Source organism: Triticum urartu, chromosome 7 (assembly GCF_003073215.2).
Source record: "Triticum urartu cultivar G1812 chromosome 7, Tu2.1, whole genome shotgun sequence".
In the NCBI taxonomy this organism is placed as follows: domain Eukaryota; kingdom Viridiplantae; phylum Streptophyta; class Magnoliopsida; order Poales; family Poaceae; genus Triticum; species Triticum urartu.
In genome coordinates this window covers 18,246,111-18,257,567 of record NC_053028.1, presented here as the reverse complement: position 1 = coordinate 18,257,567, position 11,457 = coordinate 18,246,111, and the positions used below count along the sequence as shown (strand labels likewise).

At 41.4% G+C, this 11,457-nt stretch overlaps 1 pseudogene; it reads left to right on the top strand.

The window, feature by feature from the left end:
- The first annotated feature begins 8,139 nt into the window (after window positions 1-8,139).
- LOC125525485 lies at window positions 8,140-11,011 on the top strand (annotated as a pseudogene).
- The last annotated feature ends 446 nt before the right edge of the window (window positions 11,012-11,457 follow it).

The window sequence follows — 11,457 nt, the reverse complement described above, 5'->3', positions numbered from 1 at the left end:
GTTAATCAAACCCACTATTTAATGCAATCAACGGCCAGATGTATTTTATACACTTACCTCTTTTGTGAAAAGGGAAGGTAAGAGGGAGCATGTTAAAAAACCTCTTTACATTTTACTGGAAAAGGGAGCGGGGGTGGGTGCTTGGGAATATATACCTACTGCAAACCACATTGGTGGTTGGAATCGTTGTGTCTCCTGCTCGGCTGAAAAAGGAGTGTGGCTCCTGTTCCTGAGTAACCGTGGGTGGGTGTATCGGGTCGTCTAGGACGAGTGACTGGAATGTGACACCAACGACGTGAGGCATGTTGTGGCTCTTACACACAATACGCATCACACATGTAGTCAACCGATAACACCTTGAACCGCATGCCACTGATATGTTTGAAACATAACTATAATTTTTGTCATATTTATACCATATTTTGTACCATTTATACATACTTTCATACAGCATTTTATCACTCTCTTTGGATCGACAAATTATTGCGAGATTCGCAAGAAAAAAATGTATTATTACGAGAGTGTCAATTGTTGTTTTTATTTTACAAGGAAAGGTATTGTGAAGCAATAAAAATCAGAAAAAAAAAATCCCGATGGACATTTTCATAATAACATGAACATTGTGGAGCCAAGAACAAGCAAAGGGGAGCTGCCGGGACCAACAAGCCCCCACTTCCCTGCGCCCAGGTCTAGGCCTAGGGTTTGTGGGGCCCATTGGTACACCTCCAATGCCTCGGTGACCCTCCGTGTACATACGCCCAAAAACAGCATATCTATTTACTGAAGAATCCAGACGCCGCCACCTCGATTGGAACGAGGCATTCCAATCTGAAGTCCTTTTTCGACACTTTGAGGGAGGGGGGAATTATATCTGGAGACATCTTCATCAACCTTATTTTGTTGCGGGCCGCATTGATGGCCTTCCTCTCTCTGTCGAAGGAAACATGAATGGCTAGAGGCAACAGATAATCGTAGTGTTGTAGGACATATTGTTTGCTGGGATCAGTAGGCTATTTTGTTAGTGCATACAAAGATAACATGTCATTTGGAATCTTTAAGGCCACCTCATGACTAAGGGGGTGGCGGGTAGTGTTGATGTAGATTCGAGCATGTCACTCCTTCCATAAATTTTAGATGGTGTATGATGTTATAACATTGAGCATTGTTCTAGTTTTTAGTGTATGCTCGTCTTCCACAAGCTTGGCAACTCGGTGTTGATTGTAGAGGCCAAGGTGAGCAGGAGAAGTGGTAGCAGAGCACATATTTGTAGTCAAACCTCTTTCAAGAATGGGCAATTAAGGCTCAAGTACGATGCAAACTCCAAAAATGAAATGAATATACAGCTAATGTGTTCATGAGCCTTCATCAGTCTATAAAAGATACACCACCTTGTGGTCTTCCTGTAGCCTTTATGTTATCAGGATAGTACTAGTGGCCAAAGAAACACATATGGAGTCAAGATCCCAAGCGAGAGAACGGTGACAAGAACAATGAGTTGGATCAATGCAATCCATTGAGAAATATGAATGGGAGGTATTTGGAAACACATCATCTTGAGAAATAATATGAGACATATGGATAGGTGTAGTTCACGTGTTTTGGGGGACGGAAGGTAGCGGCAATATTGAGATGATCACAACTGCACAGGAAAGGGCCGTACACGTCAGCAAACACTAGCTCTACAACAAGGTGGCTACATAGCTAGAGAAATTAGAAAGGGGAGAAGAGGAATTTCATATTCTAAAAATTGGATCAATTTTTGCGGGATGCGTCTCAGGAGCAATCCTTGGTTCATTTGTGCTTTGTTGTAGCCTTCCCTTCCTAGTAAGTTCATGTCTCATCAAACATATTAGAAGATATCTTTCCCGCTTGTCCCCACCTAATAGCTGTCAAAGGAAAAGCAAAAAAGCACACATATTTAATTTGGATTTTCAAAATTTTAACAAGCCATAACTTTTCAACAGAACATCTGAATTAAGATCCGCTTTCACCGTTGGAATCCTTGCGACGTGCTCTTCGATAGTAGATCCCACATGGGTTTGTTTTGATGAACTTTTTTTGCAATTTAGTCCCTACTTGGAGAAATTGTCTAGCAGTCAATGTGTAACTTTTCCCTCCTACCTGTTGATGTCTACTATGCAAGTTTATTCTTGTAGACATTGTTGAGCCTCCAAGCGCAGAGTTTCATAGGACAACAACAAATTTACGTCAAGCGGATGACATAAGGTTTATCAATCTGCGAGTGGTGTAAGATGAAGGTGGTTCCATTTGGGAGTGTGACTGTGAGCTAGTGAGCTCAGTATTAAAGATGATTGAATCATAATAATAATAAAATTGGGAATATTGGAGGAATAACTTTAGACTAGGCCTGATCACCTTCTTAGAATGACTTTAATCTAGCACTAATCACCCCAAGTTAGTAATCGGAGCGTAGAATGATCACATCGGTGGACAGATATTAAGCTTATCGTAGTCACAATAGTTTATTCGCTATTTAAGCTTTATAGTGGTACTATTGTTGTACTTCAGTAGATAACACTTGGTAGAAGTTCGTACGAGGTAGTGCTTGATGATTGTTGGTGTGAGAGCAATTTCATGCTTGAGTAACTTGGAGTGTTGCTTGGGTGGTTCTACAAGGTTTTCCTTGCGAGTACATTCACTGTACTCATGGAATTTAACATAGGCCATGTATGAAGCAATTAAGGAGGAGTCAACGCGACACTAGGTGAGAGAGTAACCCAGTCAGATCCCTGTGGAATGGAGACACGCTACCACCATGCCGCTATCATTGTAGAAGCTTTCGCTGCAGTCATATCTAAAGTAGCCACCTTGGTTACTTAGACCATTTCGACCTCGCAATGTTGATCTTGAAGCATGTTAGTTCGTGATGTAACGCTACATAGATCTCTAAAGCACTTTTTTTATCGAGTGTCTTGTATACCATTACACATGGATTGTAAAACGACACGCCAGAGTGATCTCCTTTGCCGGCGTTTGCGGCCTTCCGTCTGAATACAATGGTAGTTCACTGTATCCAAACAGGGGTGCCACAATGAGATAGAAGCAAATATGCGCATCTATTGGTAAGATGTGACATGCTATTCGGCCAACACTATTAATGTATTGGCCCATAAGAGTGAGTTCTAACCGACAAATCATTTGTCGAACACTATAACGTCTATCGGAAGGCCGTGTGCATATCCAGTAATATATATTTAATCTATGGTCTGCACGTCAAGTACTTCCCTCGTGCTGTAGCTTCATAATCTAGGATGAAGATGTGAGAAAACCAAGCAAAACAGTAGTAATATGCAAGATCAGTCACCACCAATTGGATCCTAACATGCAAGCAATCTAATCATTGGAGATTCGTTGGTTGATCGACGTAGAAAATCTGCACTGATCAGGTAGGTAGTAGCTATTCACATATTTCATTGGCATCTCCAACACCTTACACATCTTGTACTGATGTACAAATTATCATATAGTATCAAGTTTCCCAGGCTGCTGCCTGCAGGTGAATGTCTTTTTATATCCATGGTTTTCTGCTCTGACTATGCTTTCACCTTTTATTTCCTCAGTATGATATTCGCTATGAGTTGTTACTTTTCTTCTCGAAACAGAAGCAGTACTTTATCATATCAGTTTGGTGTCTTAGACTCTTTGGGCTCCTCTTGTTCTTTATTATTTGAGGTACCACTTTATTGACACACTCTACAGGAAGTTAGAATTTCTCAACCCTAGGAAAAGCTGGAGCATGGCATGATCAAGCTCATGATGCAATCAATGCGACTTATGGCGGCACATTACCTGATTTTCGGCGAAGGTTGTATAATAGAAGGGAGCCAGCTGGAGGAAGGTATAAGCAATCGAAGTAGTAGAGATGTGCATCGGCTAAACTTCTGTTTCTACTTTCTATCTGTGTATATGCAAGACAAACGTTAGCGTTCACAATATGTAGCATTTCAAAATGTCAGGATTATTTGATATTTAGGAGGAGCTAGGGCAACTCTGGCAGATGAGATTTTAGCATGGTGCATACATCTGCTACTGATGAGAATCTTCTTAAGTGTGATCTGTAATCACCCTGATAACTGGTCAGTTCATCTACATCCCCTTTTCATGTTGTCATGTTGGATTTTCCATATACTTATGGTTCTTGGTATCATTTTCAGTTTGCATGCATGCATCTGCTGATGATATGTACTAATTGATGCCCTGTATTTGATCTTAGTTAGGGAGAAGACGTTGAAAATGCAATGGACTACACCACACGAGATGCTACTACCAAATACCAATTAAGTTCTATATACGTACTGTTATGCTGCAATAGGCCATCACGTTCAGCTCTCCAAGTTCTCTGCTGACTGCTGGCCTCAAATATGGTGCAAGGTGGCATGTCCACATTTCTTAGCTCTGAATGGAAGAGGAACGCATTGATCTTGGGGCTTCAATGTAACAGAGGCAAGTAGCAAGCTGCACTGCCATTTTGAGATCTCAGAAGGAGTTTAAGTGTTGGCCCACATGAAAAATCGGTTCTTGGGGAACACCATGGAAAGGAATCGCCTGATGACAAGACCTGCAATATTGAATACAGACTTGCTCTGTTTTCTAGTACTCTGTTTCTTTCTAGAGATGGTGTATTACACTCCATTTGTTGCTGCCACAATGTATGTGGTTGTTTGTAGACAAAGAATGATGATTTCATCTGTGTTTATCCAATTCCCACCAAATTTGAGTGGATGAAACAATATTGTATTAACTTGTGATTTTCATCTGCTTCGCTTTGCAAAATATAGTTTACCAGCAAAAGGGCCTCGCGACAGTGTCCGACATCCATATTTTTATTTTGGAATGGGCAGTATTTTTCATCCATAATTAGTGACCATTGCTTCACACTGTCGGCAGTTTCATAGAGCATGGGGAGACTACAGGATAAACTGAGCAGTCAGCAGACTGACTGAGATACAGACCGACATCTCGGTGGCTTTCAGGGGCAATCACTGGTATCATTTTTATGTCCCTCAAGCTTGGTCCTAAGTATGCCAACAGGATGAACATAAAAGAGCAACAATCAACATAAAAGATACAAGTTGGAATTATTGGCCCAGATGAAAAATCCGATTCCTAGGGAACACCATGGAATGGCGTGGCTGATCAACCTCATGAGAAGACCTGCAATTCTAAATACAGACTTACTCTGTTTTTAGTACTCTGTTTTCTTGAAGATGATTGATTGCTCTCAAATTCTTGCTGCCACTATGTCTGTGCTTGTTTATAAATGAATAATGATGATCGCATCTGTTGTTGTCCATTTTCTGTAAGAATTTTGAGTTGATGAAATAATAGGCATAGGCATGCCATATATGCTATTAACTCTGCGATTTCCATGAGTTTTGCTTCGTAAATTACTAACAAAAAGGCCTCACAATGGTATCCGACATTCTCAGTTTTTGTTGGGAGGAGCAGTGTTTTCCATCCATATTTTTTTTGGAATTCTGTTTAGTTAGTAACCATGTTTGCACACTATCGGCAGTTTCAGAGACTGCAAGCCTGCAGGCTAAACTGAGCAGTCAACAGACAGACTGAGATACAGACTAGGCACGGCAGGATCATTTACGTGTCCCTCAAGCTTTGTCCTCAGTATGTCTATCGTACATATAATTAGTGTTTACAACAGCATGAACATAAAGAGCAGCAATCAATATGATCGATAAATATTTGGAACCACTCTTATGCAGAGATGTGATGGTTTCAAATTTCAAATCAACCATTGTGCCTGCCATGTCCAATAACCATTAGAACACATGTTTGCTGATCCTCGAATGCTAAAATCAGTAGCAGAACTACATGCCAACATGCTAATGGTATGAAAAGACACACAACTAGAACGTCCAAATCTGTAACTGCAATATCCAATATGACAGGACCGAACTCCAAAGACAGAAATATTGTTCCCCGACTAGCATGGAACAAGACTATAGCTTCTTGAGTTAATATGCCAAATAAGCCAAAGCTCTGCCATTCATTGTAGTAGGGAAAAGTTTTACAGCCTAACAAGATCAAAAGTGGAGAAGTCTTCGCAGAAGAAAGATAGCACTACACCACTCTCTTGCAAGAATCAGGGGAGCCACCTCATTTGCAATCGAAGGCTGATGAAAGGGGGCTGGAGGCGGGATCTTGGATATCCAAGAATTTCACTCATTCCTCAAAATCCAGATTGTGTGTGAGGTTATAATGGGAGCATGGGTCTGTTATTTTGTACAAGATCCAAATGCACCATCTCCCACAAGAACTGATATTCAGTATTGAGTGTGCATGCCAAGCTTAGCTGGGGACAATGGAGCAGAGCAGACATGCGTAGCAAAACCTCTGTAGAGAAAGCGAAATAAAGGTTCCGGTATGACCAGACTCCAATATTTGGTCATTAAATTAATTGATGGATAGCTAATGTGCTCAACAATATTTCTCACTCTGAGCATGACAAACACTTATAAAACACAGAGTCGCTACTTCTTGTAGCATCTACCTATGTTATAAGAATTGTACGAGCAGTCAAACAAACATGAACAGAGTCGTGGCGCTAGAGATGGGAAATAGTAGTGAGAATTGTGATGGGTTGGATATGTAATTTATTGAGAATTATGGATGGGAGGAATATGGAAACACATCTTAAAAAATCATATACCCCCTCCATCCAGCTTAAATGATTTCAGCAATTTAATTGGCTGCATGCATGCTCTTAGCTATAATAGCTTGAATGCCTGGTCGGGTGTATTGACCGGAACGATTTTACTGGATGCATGCTCTCAGTTGTAATTAACTCAGCAAATTGGAGTAGAAGCGAGGAAAAATACGTTCGATGTAATTGCTGCAGCCATGTAAATTCAAACGGTTTACCGTGGCTTATGGGCCCTTTAATCCTAGATGGAGGAAGTAAGATGTAAAAAGAGGTTTCTGTCATGTATTTCTGAGGAGGGCATGTAGCGGTAAAGCTAAGGTAATGGCAGAAGACATCAATATTCTGGTACAAATCAGGGACAAACTAATACAAGGTGGCTAAATTGAAGAGGGAAGAAAATAAATATCACTTCATAAAAAATGGCTCACTATTTTCCTCTCCAATTCAAAGTGCAATAATAGTTGACGGCTAAATTTGAAGTCATGTTCATAAAAACACTTTGAATTGTATGTCATTGATACGTCCAAAAGGTAACTCTAATTTTTGTGTCATGTTCATGCTATATTTTTTTACACTTATACACACTTCTATACAACGTTTTTCACTTTTTTGGACCAACATATTATTGCCAGAGTGTCAAATGTTGTTTTTTTGCTTTACAGAAAAAGTATTTTACGAAGCAATAAAAATCATAAAATATCTTGACTAAGATTTTCATAAGGTGGAGAACACCTCGAGCCAAAAACCTGCAAAGACGGGCCGTCGGGGCTAACAAGTCGCCAATACCCCGCGCCCAGGTCTCGGGAAGGCTACTAGGGCATGTGGGGCCTACTGGTACCCTTTGGACGCATCTTTGGCCATCTGTCTATATACCCCCAAAAACGTCAAATCTATTGCCGAAGAACTTTTATGCTGCTACCTCGACTGGAACGAGTCAATCCAATCTATAATCCTTTTCTGGTACTCTGCGGAAGGGAAAAATATATATCCAGAGCCATCTTCATCAACCTTGTTATGTCATGTACCACATTGATGGGTTTCCTCTATCTGCCAAAGCAAGGATGAATGGCTAGAAGCAAAGAAGAATCCAAAGGTTGTAGGCCACATTCTTTCCTGTAATCGAAGATGACACGTCAATTGGAATCTTGAAGGCCAGCTCACTAAGGGGCAGTGGGTAGCGTTGATGTAGATTCGAGGATGTCACTCCTTCCACAAATTTCAGATGGTATATGACGCTATAACATTGACCATTGTTTTGGTGTTGAGTGTAGAGGCTAGAGTGAGACAAAGAAGTGGTGGCAGAGCACATGTGTAGCCATCCCTCAAGGGCAATTAAGGCTCAAGTACGATGCAAATTCCGAAAATGAGTGAAATAAATAATGTGCTCACCAACCATCACCAGTCTATAAAAGAAACACTACTCTTTGTGGTCTTTCTGTAGCCTTCGAACGAACACATGTGGAGTCGAGGATCCCAATCGCGAGAGCAGTGAAAAAAACAATAGGTTGGATCAATGCAATCAATGGAGAAATATGAATGGGAGGCATTTGGAAATACATCATGTTGAAAAATTACATGGGACGTACGAATAAGTGTAGTTCAAGTGTTCCGGAGGAGGAAAGGTAGCGGCAACATTGAGATAAGCACAGCTGCAATGGAGAGGCTGGTACAGGTCAGCGGCCACTATCTACCACAAGGTAGCTACATAGTTAGAGAAATTGGAAAGGAGAGAAGATCAATTTTTGCGTCTCTCTCTCCTCAACCCCGAGATTGCCACCCATTTTTGCATATTCAGAGATTATTATTTTTTTGCATATTCCAGAGACTTCGTCCAGAGAAACCAAGATCTGTTTAGCCTGTTTGTGAAAGTTCATTAGAAATTTATAAATCTGGTTTCTTAATTTTCTGAAAGTTGGAATTTGTCCTACCATTATTTGATTATTAGGACGCACGTAGGTGAGCTGAACTCATGTACAGATCACGAGTGGAAACATGCCTTTCTTTCGAGATTTTCATTTTCAGCTCACCTTCTCTTCTCTGGTCCAGAGAGAAACACCCATAATTGTTCCGCCCTCGATCGCTGACTGAGGGGACGCGGCCGCCCGGAGACAGCGGAGACGGTGATGAGCATGGCGAGGTCCATGCTAGGAGGCGCCATCAGCATGGCCACCTCCGCTGCCGCCTTAGAGCTTAGCTTGATGATGGGCGTGCAAAAGGACATTTGGTATGTGCGCGTGCATGCAGTTACCTCTTATAATGTGTCAAAGCCATCAACAAGCTTACTGATACAGCATATAGTTGTTTTTCATGTATGTTTCAGATCTATTTTCCGTTGTTTGAATACCTTGTTTGTCATGGAGGTGGCAAAGTTCCTCCTGCATTGTTGCATACATGTCACGATCTATAAAATGACACCATATGATGGTCTAGTTAAGTTTCTTTTGAACCTTCTTTTGTTTGGCGGGTTCATCAAAGACGAGCTAAAGACGATGCAAGCAATCTTGGCTGCCGCCGAAGCAACGAAAAACAGAGACATGCTACTGAAGGTGTGGGCAGAGCAAGTAATTAAGAGACCTGTCCTACAATATAGAAGATTGCCTTGATGAATTTATGGTTCATGTGAGGAGCCAAAGCCTAACAAAACGGCTGATGACGCTCAAAGATCGTCGTCGAATTGCTATCCAAATTTGCAACCTGAAATCAAGAGTTGAAGAAGTGAGCAGCGGGAATGCACGCTACAACTTGATCAAGACAGAGGCCTCAACGACCAGTGACAAGGAGGTTTCTTACATAGAAGATGTACGTAATCATTCAGCAAGCAACACTGATGAAGCAGAACTTGCGGGGTTTACCAAGCCTAGGGAGGAGTTGATTAAGCTGATGGATGTCAACACTGGAGATGGTGATGCCAAAGTTATATGCGTCGTTGGCATGGGGGGTTTAGGCAAGACTACTCTTGCAAGAAAAACTTATGAAAGTAAGGAAGATATTGTGAAGATTTTTTCTTGCCGTGCTTGGATCACAGTTTTACAGTCATTTTTCAAGATAGAAATGCTCAAGGATATGATTAGGCAACTTCTGGGTGGAGATTCACTTAAGAACTTGTTAAAAGAACTTGAAGGGAAGGTGGTGCAAGTACAGGACCTCGCCGAGTACCTCAATCAAGAGATTGAGGATAAGAGGTACCTTATTATTCTTGATGACTTGTGGACCATAGATGCATGAAGGTGGAATAAATATATTGTTTTTCCTAATAGTAACAAGAAAGGTAGTCGGGTAATAGTAACAACACATGATGTTGGCTTAGCAAAGGAATGTACTCTTGAAACCCTTATCTACCACCTTAAAACCTTGGAGGTAGTTGAGGCCACAAATTTGCTACTAAAAAAGAGTAGGAAAATATATGAAGACATGGACAAAGATGAAAACTTCAAGAGCATAGTTGAAAAACTAGTTAGAAAGTGTGGGTGTTTACCACTGCCCACTGTCCATACTCACAATTGGAGGGATCCTTGCCACTAAAAAGATAACAGAGTGGGAGCATGTCTATAACCAACTCCGCTCTGAGCTTGAGAGTAACCCAAGCCTTAAAGCAATGAAGATGATGGTTACTTTGAGTTACAACCACTTGCCATCTCATCTTAAGCCATGTTTCTTATACCTAAGCATCTTTCCCGAGGATTTAGAAATCCAGATGAGGCGTCTAGTAGAAAGATGGATTGTAGAGGGGTTGATTAGAGGTGGGACTGGGGTGAACATTGAGGAGGTGGCAAAAGGTTACTTTAATGAGTTAATCAACCGAAGCATGCTTCAACCATCAAGGGTGGACATAGAAGGAGTTGTGAAGAGTTGTCGAGTCCACGATATTGTGCGTGATGTCATGACCTTAGTTTCTAGAGATGAAAATTTCGTGTTTGTGGATGGAAATAATGTAACTGGTGCTATGGAGGAGACCTTCCGACATGTAGCATACCATGGTAGCATGTGCCAAAAGATAGATATGGATTGGAGGCACGTCCGGTCAATAACTGTGTTTGGTGAGAGATCATTGCGGCCATCACCTTCAGTTTGTTCACCTAACATGAGAATGCTCCGGGCCTTGGATCTAGAGAATGCACGGTTTCAAGTCGCACAAAAGGATATCAACAACGTAGGATTGTTTCGCCACTTGAAGTATCTGGATTTTTCTGATCCTCTAGGATATTAACATATTTATAAGCTTCCTAGATCCATAAGGAAATAGAGGCCGTGAGAATTGAGCAGTTCAGGCCGATCTGTCTTCTTAATGTAAGTTTCAAAATTTTCACCAAGGTTGGGACTAATAGACTTACACAGATTGCGCACTCTGTGGTGCAGCCGTCCCAAACTGCTTTCATGCCGGACAGAAACATCCTACAAGGGGTTGTGGTCCTTCATGAAACGCTCCATGAAATTCACACGAAAAAACTAGGCGGGGTTGTTTACAAAGTAGATTTCGAGAAAGCGTACGATAAAGTCAAATGGCCATTTCTTCAACAGGCCTTGCGTATGAAAGGTTTCGATCAGGCCTGGACACACCAGGTAGAATCTTTCACGCAAAAAGGGAGTGTTGGAATTAAAGTGAATGACGACATAGGTCACTACTTCCAAACACATAAGGGCCTGAGACAAGGAGATCCGATGTCACCTATTCTGTTCAACATAGTAGTCGACATGTTGACGATTCTAATAGGAAGGGCTAACGATGCTGGTCAGGTAGCTGGCTGGTTCCTCATCTAGTTGATGGAGGTGTCTCT